This window comes from Trichechus manatus, unplaced genomic scaffold (genome assembly GCF_000243295.1).
Source record: "Trichechus manatus latirostris isolate Lorelei unplaced genomic scaffold, TriManLat1.0 scaffold00170, whole genome shotgun sequence".
Classification (NCBI taxonomy): Eukaryota; Metazoa; Chordata; class Mammalia; order Sirenia; family Trichechidae; genus Trichechus; species Trichechus manatus.
In genome coordinates, this window is record NW_004444106.1 from 941,244 (window position 1) to 959,371 (window position 18,128).

The window sequence follows — 18,128 nt, forward strand, 5'->3', positions numbered from 1 at the left end:
CACTGCCTTGAGATACTCTTCAAATCTTGAACTGAAAGTAACCCCTGAGGTCACCTTGTAGCTAAATAACCGGCTTAAAAAATAATGAATATCACCCACAAATACTGTGTTCCTTTAGAAAAAAATCACCTATCTGAAACCAAACAGTAACGAGTCAGGGAAACTAGATTAATGGAAATGGAACAACCAGAATGAAAATGAAAAGTTCATGCATTGTGAAGAATGTAACACACTGAACAACTTGTGTAGAAATTGTTGAATGGGAATCCAAACTGCTGTGTAAACCTTCACTGAAAACACAATCAAATATTATTTAAAAGAAAAAAGCCCCCTCTCCCAGATTCCACATGCTTTCTGTGGGAGTACACCCAACAGCACATGGGGTTTCCAAAGTCAGGGTCGTCTCAAAGGCAACTAGTTGGCTGGTTATATGACAAAACAATAGAAGTTTATTTGTTGCTCATGAAAAGTCCAACAGGGAGATTCCTGGTGGCCACGTGTTCTTCTATGTGGTTTCTCAAAAGTCAGCCTCCTCCTATCTTGTGGCTCTGCCATCTTCTAGGGTAAGGGCCAGCAAACTTTTTCTATAAAGGACCAGACAGTAAATATTTTTAGCTTTGTAGGCCATATGGTCTCTGTCAAGACTACTTAACTATACCACTGCAGCACAAAAGCAGCAATAGACGATACATAAACAGATGTTATGGCTGTGTTTCAATAAAACTTTACTTATAAAAACAGGCAGGAGGCAGGATGTAACCCATGGGCCACAGCTGGCCAACTCCTGTTCTATGGTATCAGAGCCGTCTGCTGGATCCTCATACCCAGCCAGCAGACAGAAGAGTGAGGAGGACCTCACATTACAGGTTTTAACAAACCAGGTTTAGAAGCCATGGTATCTCCTATGTCTGTATTCCACTGGCCGGAACTCAGTCACAAAGGACATTGGGAAACATAGGCTCTGTGCCCAGAAAGCAAGGGAAAGGGATCCTGATACATGAACAGCAGTCTCTGAAACACATACTTGACACGCATTCTCTGATTTACACCTTCCAATTTTCAGCTGGGCATACTGAGGCTCAAAGTGGGCTAGAAATTGGGTTGAGGTCAGCACTGATAACAAAGTTCTGTTGGCATTAAACCTTCACAAGCAGAGTCCTGGGGGAGGAAAGAGGAAGGGGCAAGTAAGTCAGCCTGGGGCTATCAACAAAGGCTTCGCAAAGGAGGATGCGTTTGAACTAAAACTTGCTCAGGCTAAAAACCTAGGAGTTGCCCTGATTTTCCCCCACCCAGGACAGCTCCTAGATCCAGACAAGCGGGCCCGCACCTGAGAGGACAGTTCCCCAGGCCTCCTCTGACCACCATGTTCTAGCACAGAACCCCAAGGCGTCAGAGACGTGCTAATGCAAACCTGGCCTTCCAGGTCATTACAAAGAGCTATTTCCCAGGGCAGGACAGAATATGTTTCATTTAATAGTGTGTTAGCTTAATTTATAAATGGTAAATACTGGGCAGGAGCCCTGGTGGCTCAGTGGTGAAGAGCTCGGCTGCTAACCAAAAGGTCAGCAGTTCAAATCCACCAGCTGCTCCTTGGAAACCTTATGGGGCAGTTCTACTCTGTCCTATAGGGTCGCTATGAGTCAGAATCAGCTCAGTGGCAACAGGTTTGGTTTTCTGGCTTAAATACTGGGCATATGGTATGTGGGCTTCATTTGTGCTCTTAACCCAGACCTGCCAACTGTAGGGGCAGTCTATCCTCACCACTCCCCAGCCCTGCATCTTAGCCATAGCAATCCCATTGACTCTGTCCCCCAAATATATCCCAAATCCACCCACTTCACTCCAACTCCACTGCTCCCACCCTAGTCCACACCAGCATCGCCTCCGCCTGGGCTACAGTAACATCCTCCTACTAATGGGCCTCCCTGCTTCCCACCCAACAGCTCACCATCCTTTCTTCACCCAGCAGCCAGATCTTGGTAGAGTGGTAAAGTAGAGGGTCGGTGACAAAGAGGAAGACCCTCGACAAGATGGACTGACGCAGTGGCTGCAACAATGGGCTCAATCACAGCAACAATTGTGAGGAGGGACAGAAACAGGCAGTGTTTCGTTCTGTCGTACATAGGGTTGCTATAAGTTGGAACCAACTCGAAGGCACCTAACAACACAAGATTACTCTGGCTGTTGGATGGTGAATAAACTGCAGGGAGCACCAGAGTGGCAGCTGGGACCCAGTCAGTCCAAGTGTGAGATGATGGTGACACTGAATAGGGTGCCCAGGGAGGACCTGGAGCGCTTGGATGCAAGACATTTTGGAGGTCCTGCTGGTCGGACTCGCTGGTGTTGACGTTGGAAATAAAAAGAGGAATAGAGGATGACTCCTTGGTTTTTGGCACCCTGGTGGCACAGTGGTTAAGAGCTCGGCTGCTAACCAAAAGGCCAGCAGTTTGAATCCACCATCCACCCTTGGAAACCTTATGGGCCAGTTCTACTCTGTCCTACAGGGTCGCTATGAGTCAGAATCGACTCGACGGCACATAACCACCACCTTGGTTTTTGCCTTGAGCATTACTGTCTACTTGAATCATTCAGTCATCTCTTTATTTAACAAATATTTGTGGAATACCTACTGTGTGCCAAGTACTGGCCTGAGCCCTGAGGGGCTACAGAGATCAAGAATACAGGACTGGTCCCCCAGGAGCCACCCAAAGTGACCTGGGCTTTCTGTGATCCCTAAGAGGGAGAGAGAGTTACAGAGAGGGATAATGTACTTCCCCCAAATGAAAAATCAATTTATTGACTCAGCAAATTTCACTGACCACCTACTACGTGTCAAGCACAGTTCCAGGCACCGGGGATGAAGCGTACATTCTGTACAGCAGACAAAAAATAAACATTGTTTTAAGTGTATGTTCTATTAGAAAGGTGCTAAGTGTTAGGCAGAAAAATAAAACAAGGCAAGTGAGGAGGGGAATACAAGAGTCGAAGGCAGACTGCAATGTTAAACAGACGTTTGGGGAAGTGACTCTTGGGTACAGATTTGAGAGGTGAGGCAGTGAGCCATGCGGGGCTCGGAGGGCAAGAGCTCCAGGCAGGAGGAAGCAGAGCCTCAGGGGCCCCTGAGATGGGCGAGCCTGCGTTCAGTGAACAGCAAGAGCCGAGGTGGTCAGAGCAGAACCAGGGTGGCAGACGGAAAGCAGCCAGAAGGGAAAGCAGAAGGTAATGGCACCAGACTGGTAAGGCTTTGTGGACCACGGTAGGGATTTTGGATTTCACCCCAAGTGACATGGGGCTCATCAAAGCGTCCAGTTTGCTGAGGTTCCCTCCACTCAACTACTCTGCTACCCTTCCCTCACACACCCATCACCCCCTTAAATCCCAGAAAGGGCCAGACAGGGGCCACCCACTCTCAAGAGGTTTCTCATTGTCTGGCGTCTCTCTGGGGCTGGCAATGTGTGTGATTTACAAGTCCCTCCCCAGGACTGTGTATTTGGGAGCATCTGTTTGTTCTTACTGCTTCTGGCCAGGGCTTTGGAACTCCTTCACAGATCAAATCACCGCCTCCCATCCCGCTAATTCAAACAGCTGGTTACTGCTCACCGATTTCCCCTCTCCAATTGCCAAGGGAAGAATTATAAATAAATGTGTACAAGCAAGCAGATGCTGTCATTTTAAAAATCAGTCCATCTAGCAAAAATGCCCCAGTTCGGACTGAAGTGGCATACTGTGCAGCTTGTGTCTTGGTGGCATTTTAATGAAATCAGAAAACCAACAGCGGTGCCCACTAATAGAATCCAAAAGAGCAAATGGACAAGGACAAGGGAAGAGCGAGTAGGGGCCCAGTGTGCAGCTCCTACGTCCAGGACACCAGAGCTATAGAAAGGAAACAAGGTTCCATCTCTATTCAACACTTGCTTCTCTCCTTTGTCCTCTTCCAACCTTCCCTGCCTCTTCAACCTGTTTATGACATCAAGTCAGATTCATTCATTATTATTCTGTGAGTCTCAGAAGCAGCTGGTGAAAATTCTGCCCACTTTGTGGTTTCTAGAAACCTCTATCCAGGGTAAAGTGCTGCTTGCCCACCTTGTTGGTCTGGGCACACAGCTAGGTCACATCTTCCAACTCCGCTCACTGACAGATACGTACTGAGAGGCCCATGGAACGGGAGCAGAAGGGACCATTGCTAGGCCTGGCCCACAGAAAACTCCCACATGAGATCTGCCATGATCTTTCCCCATCCATGGGCTGAAGGAAGGGGACTCTGAGGGCTCTGCAGAGGTGGAGCCTCAGATGAAAGGAGTGTAGGTTCCCTGAATGACTGTGTCGAGCAGAGCCTCCTGCCCATCTACACTGGGGTGCAATGAAAGGGAGAAATAAACTTACTGTTTAGAGCCACTGAAATTTTGGAGTAGTTTGTTACTGTATGAATCTTACCCTGACTAATACACAATGAATCCCAGAATTCATTCACTCATTCACAGAACACAAATAATAATTTCTAATTATCTCCTTCAGGCATCACAACAATCTCATGAAATGAGTGGCATGAGCCATTTTCCAGATGGAAAAACTGAGGCTCATAACAATTAAGTAAACTTCTGCAAGACACACAGCTGGTAACAATAACAGCTATCATTTATTGAACACTTACTATGTGCCAAACACTGCTAAATGCTTCACATGCTATAACTCCTTGACTCATAAAAATTTCCAAGCATTTTACAGATGAGGAAACTGAGACTCAGAGAAGAAAGTCTCACTCCAAAGCTTAAGCTCCTAACTACTAGACTACACTGCCTCCTACTATACAAAATGACAATTACAGAGATGAGAAAGACTCCAACCCTGCTGTGATGGTTAAGATTGTGTGTCAACTTGGCTGGGCCATGATTCTCCATGTTTTAATGTAATCACTCCCATGATTGAATATACCGTGAGTAGCCAATCAGATGAAAGGGAGTCTCCTTGGGGGTGTGGCCCGCATCTGTATATAAGCAGACATTCTGGCTTTTTGCTCTCTCTGGATCCTGCAGCTGCTTCCTGTCATCTCAGCTCCCACTCATGGGACTTGAGCTATCAGCTTATCTGCCGAACCTGGGATTCGTCGATCTGCACAGCCTGTGAGCGGGAGCCCTGCTCTCCAACCTTCCAATCTTGGACTTGCCAGCTTCTGCAGCTGTGTGACTTGGGAGAGGCCTCTACCCTGATCCATGGACTTGGGACGTTCTAGCCTCTACAACTGCGTGAGCTGTTTCCTTGATATAATCTCTCTCTATATATATATTTCCACACTTGACTGGTTTGGCTTCTCTAGAGAACCCAGCCTAAGACATTTGGTACCGGGAGTGGTTCTAGAGAAACAAAATTGTAAGGATGAGTTTTCTAAATTGGTTCTCAAGTCTGGTTAGTCATAAAGACGTTGATGACTCTGCTTCCAGCAGTAAAGAGGTCACTGCTAGCCCATGGAGCGAGGTGGCGATACAGATACGCAAAATATCACCACTGGTAGATCAGGTATTGGTGAAAGGTGAGGCTCAGGGTGAACACATGTGTGATATCTATCTACAGCTTTGTCAGAATGAGAAGTATAAGGAAGCTGGTTGGTTTGTCCTACTTTCGCTAGAGAAACTGATGATGGAAAGAGATGCGCTCAGGGCTTCAGAGTCAAGGCTCAAGTACTGCATAAATGACCTCAAGGCTTCCACTTGTGCTTTGAAAGAAAGCCTTATTTCTTATAGTAACAGAGCCAAAATTGCTGAAAACCAAACCCAGAGTCTTATTGTAAGAGTGGCTGAATTACACACCAGCTCAACTGCAAACCTTGAGAGGTGTCTGAAGTTAAAGTAAGGGCATTGATTGGGAAGAGATGGGATCCTGAGACTTGGGATGGGACATATGGGCAGATAATCAGGAAGCTAGGGACACTGAGCCTGTAAATTCCATTGAATCACTCCTGCCAGCAGAACCAGTGGGCCAAAACTTTGAGGAAATCTAAATGCTTAATGGGTAAAAAAAAGAAAAAAACAGCTGCCATTTTGTTGATTCCAACTCATGGTGACCCCACGTGTGTCAGAGTAGAACTGTGCTCCGTAGAGTTTTTAATGGCTGTGATCTTTCAGCAGTAGATCACCAGGTCTGTCTTCTGAGGTGCCTTTGGGAGGATCTGAACCACCAACCTCTTGGCTAATAGCTGATACTTAATCACTTGCACTACCCAGGGACTCCAAATGCCTAACAGCACCAATGATTGATTTTGTTGCCCACCTCTCAAAGACAAACCTAGCTGCAGCCTCCAATGGGATGGAAAGTCACGGTCCTGTAACCATAATTTTATTTCCTACTCAGTCTCATGGTTAATCATGTGACCTTCCAAATGAATTCCCATAATCCTCCGTTGCTCTCCCATCAAAGCATTCAGCATGCTATGATCCAAAAAACCCAAACCTGTTGCCATCAAGTTGATTTTGACTCATAGCAACCCTATAGCATGCTATGGTAAGAGTTGGAAATTACTTTGGCAATTTTTCAGAAATTTGAGAAACAGTGGCTTAAACAAGACAGTGGTTAAGTTATCTCCCTTTTCATATGGCATCCAGACATTGGTGGTTACAGAGTTCCAGGGTCAAGCAGCTCCAGGAGGTCACCAATGCCCCAAGTTCCTTTTATCTGTTTCTCCATATAAACACATGGCTTCCATCTCACAGTTGACTCATGGTCACAAGATGGCTACTGGAGCTCTAGCCATCACATTCATGGTAGGCATAAGTAAGGAGGAAGGGCAAAAAAGGTCACATGCCAGTTAAAAAGTCCCCTTTTAAGGCACTTTCTCAGAATCCCCACATATTTAGATTTCTTTGGTAAGTAATTAAGTTATATGGCCAACCTAATCTGCAAGGGAGGCTGGGAAATGCAGTTTTTTAACTGAACACTTTTCTACCCCCAACAAAATCTTCTAAAAGGAAGACTGGGGGGCGGGGGGTGAATATTGGATAGGCAATGAACAGGTTCGCCCTAGTGGGACAGTGGTTAAAGCACTCAGCTGCTAAGCAAAAAGTCAGTGGTTTGAACCCACCAACTTCTCCGCAGGAGAAAGATGTACAGTCTGCTTCTGTAAAGACTGCAGCCTCAGAAACCCTATGGGGCAATTCTACTCTGTCCTACAGGGTTGCCATGAGTCAGAATTAACTGGACAACAATGGGTTTGGTTTTTGGGTTTGTTGGTCGCTCACTGTATTGAAATTGTCAGTTTATGATTTGAACCTTCACTAGATCATAGACTTCTCAAGGAAAGGAACCAATTCTGTCTTTGTTCAACAGCACTGGCACTTATTAGGGACTCAGTAAATGGCAGTGTCCCTCCAGGGTTGGTTGGGTGGTTTGTTCTCCCCATGTGGACACTGAATATGAGTAGATTCTGTGCCTTGTTCATTAACAATCTAGCACACAGAAGGAACCCAATAAATATTGGAAGGAATAAAAGAAAGAAGGAAGGAAGGAATAAATGAAAGCTGCAGAATTCAAACTACAGGGCTAATGTTACCTGTTTTTAATACCCAACGAGTCTTTAGTAATAAGCAAATTACATTGCCTCTTAAAGTACCAGCTTACCTCAAATCATACCAGCCCTAGAGAAACGGAGACACACACACATACAACCATAAAGGTTAAAACCATTACATCAAAATAAAGCATATGGTCACCCAAATCCGCATTTATTAATCTAACTGGAAGAGACACAGTCAAGTACATGAATATTTTAACAGTTTCCGACCTGCAAATCACTGTGCCAAGACCCAATTACTCGCTAATCGGCACATGCCCAGCTTTTGGTGAGGTGGGTTGAAACAACACCCATCCTTTTCCTCTTGGCTGCAGTGTCTGGGTGGTCTCTCGTTTTAAGTCTGTTATCGTTTGCTTCTGTCTTTAAATAGTGCCCCATGATCAGAAAGGCTTGAAGAGCTCCATCCCACCAGACTTTATACCCTTGATAAGTATCTGGGGAGCACTGTAAGCAAGGGCAAGCTATTTGGCTGAAAAATTAAAATAAAATTCAGGTCTTTTAATGTAATCTCTGACTAATCAGCTTTAATGAGATTGTGGTGATTGTTTACTCCATAGGACATACAGTGAACAAATGGAAATTAAGTGAGATTTATTTTCTGGCCAATTTAAAAAAAAAAGGGCCAGAGTTGCCATGCAGAGACCAAGACAAGAACAGACAAGAACACAGTGGCAATATTTTCCCCAAATACTGGTCACTTGGGTGCTGGCCTCAGGATTTTCACCATGTCTAAGTATACTCAGCAAATTATTTACCTAATACTATTCTTTGAATCAACTCACTCCTTTCTTTTGCAAATTTTGCATTATCACATAAATAAAAATCTAGCATCACTTACCCCAATTAGGAGGTATTTTACTCAGGAAAGTCTAGGCAAGGCAGTAGTAACACTTGACCCCAAAGGCTCAAAAGGTGAACACAAGAAATGTGAATGGCCAAAAAAAAAAAAAAGAAATGTGAATGTCTCATTCATCTTAGATGTCCAGTGTGCGTTAGCAGAGGGCTCTGCTTCACTCAGTCATTCAAGTATTCAGGCAGAGGGAGGCAATGTCATCTCAGAACATGGTGTCTCCTGGGTTACCCAACAGGAGATAAGAGCACTGGAGGGTCACTCACTGGCTTTTAAAACTTCCATGCAGAGCCTATTGGTCAAGACTGGTCACAAGGCCTTGCCCAACTGCAAGGGGCCTGGGAAATGTGGGAGTGCACGTGCATATCTGTAAGCAGTAAATATCTCTGCTGCAGAGGGTAACTGCAAAAATAAACATAACAAAGATAAAGCAACATTATTAAATTCTACCTAGAATACTGTACTATAAGAATCTGAGCCAGAACATTAAAAAAGAAAAGAAGTTAGCAAGTGTTAGAAATGCATTAAAGACATACTAGCATCAAGTTGAGACCTTCTCTTTGACTCCATCAAAAAGATTTAAGAGCGAACTGAAAAGGTGATAACTTTCATAATACGACTCAGTGTTACTTAATGGGTGTCCTTATAGCAACTAAAAACTATCTTTTAAAAAACTAAGCCATGGAAAGAGTTTCTCAGTAACAAACCACTAACTAGGCAGGACTGAAAGATGTTTTAAGTAAAATAAGAATCCTTGGGTATGCAACATCACTGGTGTGACAAGTGGTATTTTCCAAAGAGTACCACACCTCTTATCTTATGTCACAAGTTCTTATAATGGGACAATGACAGACCTTCATTAAGGGGTGGAGGGGTCTATGTTCTCTCCATTTAAATCTTAATGGGCCTGTGATTATGGTAGAAGTGAATTCCAGACTTCCAAGGCTATATTTAAAAAAGGTGACACACCTCAGGAGCAATGAGCACACTTAACACCCAGATCTTGGTTTCTAATACCATTCTCCAATAAAAGGAACCAGAGCTCCTTGGAGAAATGGCTGATTCTAGGACTGGAGCAAGAAATTTTATAGCACCATAATGTAAAGAAGTGCTCAAACGCACATACGCACATACACATACACACATACACACACACACACACACACACACACACACACACACACACAATGATGGGGATATATGAAAGGGAAACAGCAGCCAACTAAAAGAGCTCCCAATGGCCAAAGCTGGAACATTTTGAGCAACAGAATAAAGTAGTATTGAATTATACCCCAAAGTGTAAAAATAAACAACCACAAGTCAATACTGACAGAAATAAATGAGTGAATAAATAAATAAATGGAGAGAATAGACAGATCTCCCACAGAGAGGAATTCTAAGTAATTTATGTAGATACTCCACCCTCAAGGAGAAAGACCATAACTCCCCACTCCTTAAGTGTGGGCTGCACAAAGTGACTTCCTTACAAAGAGTACAGTATGGAAAGGGGGGAAAAAGAGTAACTTTACAGTGGAGAAGCCTGACAAATACTACTTCAGCCAAGTGATCAAGATTAGCATGAACAGTGACAAATCACACTGATAGTATGAGAATGGTACTTTACTTCTGTGGTCTTCCTTCCAAAATCTCATAACCCCTGCCTAATTATGAGAAAAACGTCAGACAATTGAGGGCCATCCTACAAAATACTTCATTAGTACTCCTCAAAACTGTCTAAGTCATCAAAAACATGAAGTCTGTGAAACTCAGTAAAGATGTGCCTAAGGAGACACGGCAACTAAATGCAATGTGGTATCCTAGATGGGCTCCTGAGACAGAAAGAGCATCAGGTAAAAACTAAGGAACCCTGAGTAAAGTATGGACTTTAGTTTTAATAATCTATCGATATAGGTTCATGAATTGTGACAAATGTACCATACTAACATAAAATATTAGTAATGGGGAAACTGGGTGTGAGGCACATGGCAACTCTATACACTATCTCTGCAATATTTCTGTAAATCTAAAACTATCTTGAAATAAAAAGCTTATTTTTTTGAAAAGTGACACAGCTTCTGCCTGCTGTTCTCTTTCTTGAGCCATGCACCTTGGGAGCCCTGAGCTGGCACGAGAAGTCCAGCTCCCTGAAGCCATCTACTGAAGAGATAACGTTGTGAGACCACATAGACAGAGTTGCCCCAGCCATGTCTGCTGCTTGAGTCATCCCAGCCCAGGCGTTAGACGTGTGTCTCCAAATGACTCCAGCCTTTGGCCTTCAATGCTGCCCCAACTGACACCAAGTGGAACAGAGACAACCCGTCCCTGCCAAGCTCTGCTCAAACTGTAGATTCATGCAAAAAGTAAACGCTGTTGTTTCAAGTCACTACATTTTGGAGTGGTTTGTTATACAGTATTAGATAAATGGAACAACTAGTCTGCAAAACCAACTTCTGTGACTTATTTATGTACTGACTTCCACTAGGTACTGAGCGGTAGAAACACAGAAATACAGAAATTTACATTTGAGTGGAAGAAACGGAGCTCCATGAGAGTTAGAACAAATGACGACAGTACTGGATGGGAGTAAAGGGATGGATACAGTAATATTTTGGAAACACAGAGAAGGGATGAATGATTCTGGAAATGTGAGAAGAGAAGAACAGAATAAGCATTTACTGAGCACATATTGTTGCTACTGTTAGTTGCCATTGGGTCAGCTCTGACTCAGGGCGACCTCATGTGCTAAATGTGTTACAATATTATGTGAATTAATCCTTTCAATTAACCCTATAATGTTACTATTACAATCATTTTAGAGATGAGGAAACTGAGGCACAAAGAAGCTAAAAGACTGCCCAGGGCCTCACAAGTGGCAGAGATGAGATTTGAAAGGTTATCTCAGTTTTCCTACCTGTAAAATGCGGATATTATATAAAATACACTCCAAGGTCCTTTCTGGCCCTGAGGCTTACATTATGGACATGTGTAGTTTTTGCCTGCCCAGCATCTGGCCCCATCTTCCAGTAACAGCATCCCAATTTTTGTGAGCAGAACTGTCCGATCTCTACTCCCAATTCAAGGGTGGGCACACAACCCAGTCCTGGGCAATCACATGGTCATAACCACCTCTCTACAGTAATTGGTTCAGGCATGTGCACATGACTCAAGCCAAGCGAATGGGAGTCCTCTCGAAGATTTTTGCTAGCACTCTTAGGAAAGGAGTTGCTAACCTGTTAGGGTGTGTATTTGTTTCCTAGGGCTCCCGTAACAAATTGCCATAAACTGAATGGTTTAAAACAACAGAAATTTGTTCTCTAACAGTTCTGGAGGCTAGAAGTCTGAAATCAAGGTCTCCACAGGGTCACACTCCCTCCAAAAGCTCTGGGAGGAAATCTGTTCCATAGCTCTCTCCCAGCTTCCCTGCCAGCATTCCTTGGCTAGTAGACACATCACTTCTATCTCTGCCTCCATCTCCACATAGCATTCTCCCTGTGTGCCAGGGTCTCTGTGTCCAAATTTCCTTCTTCTTATAAGGACACCAGTCATACTGGATTTAGGGCCCACCCTAGTCCAGTATGACCTCATTTTAACTTGATCACATCTACAAAGACCCTATTTCCAAATAAGATCACATTCACAGGTTCTAGATAAACATCAATTTTGGGGGCGCACTATTCAACCCAGTACAGAGTGTAAACTGGAGCTGCCAGAGACCACCATAAGAAGTGAGTCTCCTGGAATAATGGCAGTTAAGAGGAAAATAGAGGCCAAGAGATGACGAGAGTGGCCAAGACCTGACAACATCATCTGAGCACCTAGGTCCAGCCTTGAGTGAAGTCATTCTAATCCCTGGGATTTTCTGACATGTGATTTAATAAATATCTATTTTCTTGCTTGGGATAATTTGAGTTGGATATCTGTAAGCTATTACCAAACTATTTCTAATACAACTCAATGACTATGATATGTACGACGGTTCATGTTTATTCTCCCTATAGTGGTAAGTGCCCAGAGGGAATAAAATGTGTCATTTTCATCTTCATAGTTCCACTAGTGTTTAACAGTGCCTGGCACATAGTAGGGGCTTGGAAAAACATTTAATTGCACTGACAGGCATCAATGATCACTCTGAGTTCAAGCATCTGTGGTTTCACTGCTAAACAGAAACCCCCCCGAGGGTTTGCGATGCTTTAGCTTTGGTCTGATTCCTAAGGAACACAAGAGTCTGAGTAATTTAAGTGGCTTCCTGCCATTTCCTCAACAAGCCAGGACTAGAGTCTTAGTGCATGGACATGGCACCATGTCAAAGCAATAGTTCTTAAGAGCATGGGCTTTGAAATCAGGCAAATCTGGGACCATCTTTGCCCGTATCTTACCGGTTGTGTCCTGGGCAAGTTACTGCCTGAGCTTCAGTGTTCTCATCTTTAAAGTGGAGTTATTAGTACTAGTGTCTCTAGGATGAGACAAAGATAAAATCAGACAGCACTCACTCAAGAACTGGCAACTATTTCTATCATTGAAAACAATCTTAATCATACTCATAATGATAATGATGATGTTAAAGTCCCCTTCCAGTTGCCGTGGAAAATCAGCTAAGCTCTTTATCTATTTCTGCTCCCTTTCCACTGAGCACAGCCTTACCCAGTAGGACATGGGGTGCAAACAGTACATATCATTCCCCTCTTCCTTCTGGTGCATCCTCAAAGTGATTAACATGCCAGGCTGGGTGCAGCTCCCAGAAGCCTCCTGCAGCAAGGGGACAGCAGGCAGAGAGGCAGCCAGGCTGAGATGTCTTGTGGCAGTATCCAGCACAGAGGGGACAGAACACTCTGTGAAGAGTGGGGCCCAGACCTCAAGACAGCCCAGAGCTTCCAGCTCCCTCCCTCTTCTGCTCAGTCTGGATTGGAATTCCAGGAGGAAGACAGACCAGCAGAGGCTCCAGGATGCCGGCCTGTCCAGGTCCTTCAGAAGGAGCCTGGTGGGCACTTGAGATGTGACAAGCACCGAGCTGGGCCTGGATGCAGCTGGGCCTGGTGCCGGCACTCACTAGCTGTGGGCGGTTTGCAGGCTTCCCATCTGGCAGACTCCCTGGCTCATCTCTTGCCACATGCCCTCTCCCGAACTACGCATCTTTCAGTTCTTGCCCAACTTCCCCCATTCACAAACCTCATTCACAACCTTTGCCATATTTTGATAACCCCTAATATTATTAAGGAAGGAGCTGTGGTGACACAGTAGTTAAGATCTCCACCGGGCTGCTAACTGAAAGGTCGGAGGTTCGCACCCACCAGCTGCTCCACAGGAGAAAAAGACTTGGCTATCTGCTCCCATAAAGATTACAGCCTTGGAAACTCTAGGGAGCAGTTCTACTCTGTCCTATAGGATTGCTATGGGTCAGAATTCACTCGGCGGCACACAACAAACTATTATTATCAACTTACTCGCTTTATCTATTCTTCAAATGCACATTTTAACATCTGAAAATGAGATGCATCATACAGACTACAGCATCATGTAATCACTGTTGACGAGCTGGCAGTTGCAACTTAGATGCCATTGCCTATATGGTTGCTATTCCTAGTGGCAAGACTGGACAGCAACCACCCCTAAACCTTTCCACAGCATGGAAGAAAATGCCTCCCACAGTCCTCCCTCATAGCACCGGTAGGAGCACCCACTTTGGAGAACTTTGCTCTAAGTCACCCCTACAGTCTCTCCTGCCTCCACACCTGCAAACAGGCTATTTTCTCTGCCTGGAACTTGCCCCTCCTCAAGGCAAGATAGCAAAATTACTCCTTTTCCAGTTATGTATTGCTGTGCTACCCTAAAATTTAGCAGCATAAAACAACCATTAATATCATGCTTTCAGATCCTGCAGGTCAGGAATTTGGAAATGGCACAGCATAGGCAGCTCTGCTTCACAGCCTCAGCTGGGAAGAGTCATTTGGGATCATTCTGGGCGTTTGGACTGGGATGACTCAGAGACAAAGCCTCAGGGTAAGTGGACTTCTTACATGGAAGCTTCTGGCTCCTGAACGTTCCAGCAAACAAAGCGGAAGCCACACTGCTTTCAGAAGTCCCATAGTGTCGCTTCTGCCACACTCTACTGGTCTGAAACAGCTACAAACTGCAGGCTCAAGAGTGGGGACACAGACCACACCTCTCAATGGGAGGAGTATCAAAGGTTTGACTGCATTTTAATAAAGTGCCACACTCCTTATCTTGGATCTGAACCTGTGACGTGTGCTTGTGGCTCCCTGTACTTCACCTACCATGACATGCTTCACATTTACTGCTATTTATCGCTCCTTTAATTGTCTGTCTTCTCCTCTACAACTGTGAGCTCCTAAAACCTAGCTCAGATCACATCACTCCTCTTTGCCCAAGGGCTTCTCATTTCACTCACAGTAAAAGACGACATCCTAACAACAGCCAGCAAAGCTTCCACAATTCGGCCCCCATTACCTCTCTGAGGTCATCTCCTCCCACTCCCCCCTCACTCTCTCCACTCCAGCCACGCTGACCTCTGTGTAGTCCCTATAAATGCCTAGCCCACTCCTTCACACTTGCTGTTTCCTCTGCCTGGAGCTCTCCTCCTGCAGATATCTTCATGATTCACTCCTTACTTCCTTCGGTTCTCTGCTCAAATGTCCCCTTCTCAGACAGGTCTTGACCCTCCTGTGTAAAACAGTAACCCCTAACCCACACACATCTGACACCGCAGTTCTCTCTCCACGGCTTTACTTATCACTTCTAAATTTCCTTCTTAATAAATTAGATCCCTAGAATGTGGGCAGGGGATGTTGTCTACTTTGTTTCCTGCTATAATACCAAAACTGGCCATGATTCTTCCCCTCTCCATACACCCAAGCCTTTTGCAACATGACTTAGAGACCTATCAAGCAGTGGATTCTCTTTCCTTGCCTCCTGGATCTGGCTAGCCTTGTGACTCACTTTGACCAATAGAAAGTGACTTCATTTAGCCACTAAAAGTGATTTGTACCACTTATGAGACTACTCTTGAAGAGGCTTGTAGCTTCTTTTCCCTCTCTTGGAACCCTGCCACTGTCATGTGAACAAGCCCGGGCTAGCCTGCTGGATGATGAGTGACTATTAGTCCAGTTGCCTCCATTGCCCTAGCCAACAACCAGCTAACCACCAGACATTCGTGAGCCCCACCAAAATCAGCCAAGCTGACCCAGATAAGCAAGCCACCCAGCTGATCTGTAGACTTTTTGTTTTAAACTATTGAGTTTTGGGCTGCTTTGTTACACAACATTATTTGTGGTAATAGATAAATAATATAGGCACTTATCGCAATGCCTAGCATGAAATATGTGCTTAATAAATATTTACAGTATAAATTAATCAACGAATTAAGAAAAGGAAAATGTTTGTCTTATTGGTGGTTGCTACTCCAACAGCTGGCACAGAGCTTGCCACACATATGCTGAATGAATGAGTGGAGGGTATCAGATAAGACACTTTGTCTTTAAGGGCTTAAAAGAAAATCTCGTGGGGTACACGGAGGGAAGAAGAGCAATACTGTTTAGTGTGCAAAGGGGAGCTGATGCTTGAGCCTGTCCTGACCAGGAGCTTCAGGCTGGCTGTGGCCTGGGTGGTGGCTCTGTATGAGAAGGATCTGTGGCAACAGAGAGAGGACCAGCCCTGGGCACAAGGCTCAGGGCCTGACCCTCAGACCAGCTTTTAAACAGCTGCCAACATCCTCTATCACCTTCCCGGACACCTATAAGCCCCAAGGCTGTGCTCTCAAAACATCATTGCCATCTGCCTCTGAGATGTCTGGAAATCAAGAGAAAACCCAGTCTTGGGCCCAACTCCAGGTCTGCTGAATGGAAATCTCCAGGGATGGTGCCCAAAACTAGTTGCCATCAAGTCGATCCCGACGCCTGGCAACCCATGTGTGTCAGAGTAGAGCTGTGTTCCATAGGGTTTCCAATGGTTGATTTTTCAGAATGAGATCACCAGGTCTTTCTTCCAAGGCGCCTCTGGATGGACTCGAATCTCTCAACTTTTTGGCTAGCAGCTGAATGCATTAGCCATATGCATTACCCAAGGACTCCAAGGATGGTGCCCAAGAACCTATATTTTAAGAAGTTCCCTTACTGCCCTAGGGGATCCTAGGACATAGAACAGGAAGGCAGACCTTTGTCATTACCAGCAGGCAAACGGGAGGGGGGCTAGAACATATGGATTCTGGGGCACACAGGGGAACTAGGAGTATAGCTTGAGAGCTATAGCTGTCTTATCTAATCCTCACCACTACCTAGGGAGGTAGGTTATTATACCATTTCATGGAGGAGAACACTTAGGCTTAGAGAGGCATAAGTGTCCCAGTCAGCCTTACTTCACGTGGGGGGCTTTTTGCCTGCATCCCAATGGAATCCACTCAACAAAACACCTTGGTTTTTGCTTCCCAGTCTTCATACAAGGCCATTTTAGGCTCACTAGTCTCTGTGTCTGAAACACATGGGGTCACCCTGAGTTGGAATCAACTTGACAGCAACTGGTTTTGGTTTTTGGTTTTAGTCCCTGGGTGGTGCAAATGGTTAAGTGCTCGGACTACTAACTGAAAGTTTGGCAGCTAGAACCCACCCAGAGGCTCCTCGGAAGACAGGCCTGACAATCTGCTTTCAAAAGGTCACAGCTTTGAAAGCCCTGTGAAACAGTTCTACTCTGCAACGCATGCGGTCGCCATGAGTCAGAACTGATTTGACAGCAACTGGTGGTGGTAGTGGTGGTGAGCTCCTTGCTGAGGCAGCAAAGGTCACATCTGAGGTGGAATGAAAGCACAGAACAGGTAAATGACCAGCCCTAGGTCATGCAGCTAATCGGTGGAGGAGCCAAGACGTGGGAGGTTTTCATACCCATCATTAAGCTGTTGGAGTAAATTAAAAGTCTCTTCCATAGCCAAGCTAAATGTTGTTTTCAAATTTGGGGTTTGGTTTGTTTGCATGTGCATTTTAAACAAAGTTGTTAATTAAGCCACAAATGTTCCCAGCACACTTGGATATATTTAAATTACAGATTTCTGATCAAATGGAGAAAAATCACAAATATGGACATAAACGGTGCCTTCGCAGCCTTCCAATGGATCTGTCGGCTTAATGGCCAATTCCAAGGCTGACAGGAATGAGCTGGGGTGGGGGGTGGGGATGGGCAATGAGACTACAGGAAGTGAAACCCCATGGTGAAAGACTGTGGTTTTTTCATTTAAGAAAACATGTCATCTGTGTCTGTAATTCATCTCAGCAAGCCAGTTTTGAAAACACAAACAAGCTAGCAAAGGGGTTTGTCTCTGCCCAGCTGGCGGCACTCCACACTTGTGGTTAATGGCCAGAACCCCATTCCAGGTCTCTGGTGAGGGATTCTGTGTTAGAATTTCCTTTGGCACGTACTGTAGGGTCTGCTCTGGGCTCCCAGGAGCCTAGTGCCTACCCTACGGTAGCATCTCATAACTGCCCACTTACTCAAAAAACCAAAATAAAAAACCAAACGCATTGCCACTGAGTCAATTCGGACTCAACCCTATAGGATAGAGTAGAACTGTCCCATAGGGTTTTCAAGGAGCAGCTGGTGGATTCAAACTGCCAACCTTTTGGTTAGCAGCCATAGCTCTTAACCACTGCACCACCAGGGCGCCCATCCACTCAAAGGGGAGGCAAACTAGTACAGCGATAAGCCTGTGGCCTCTGG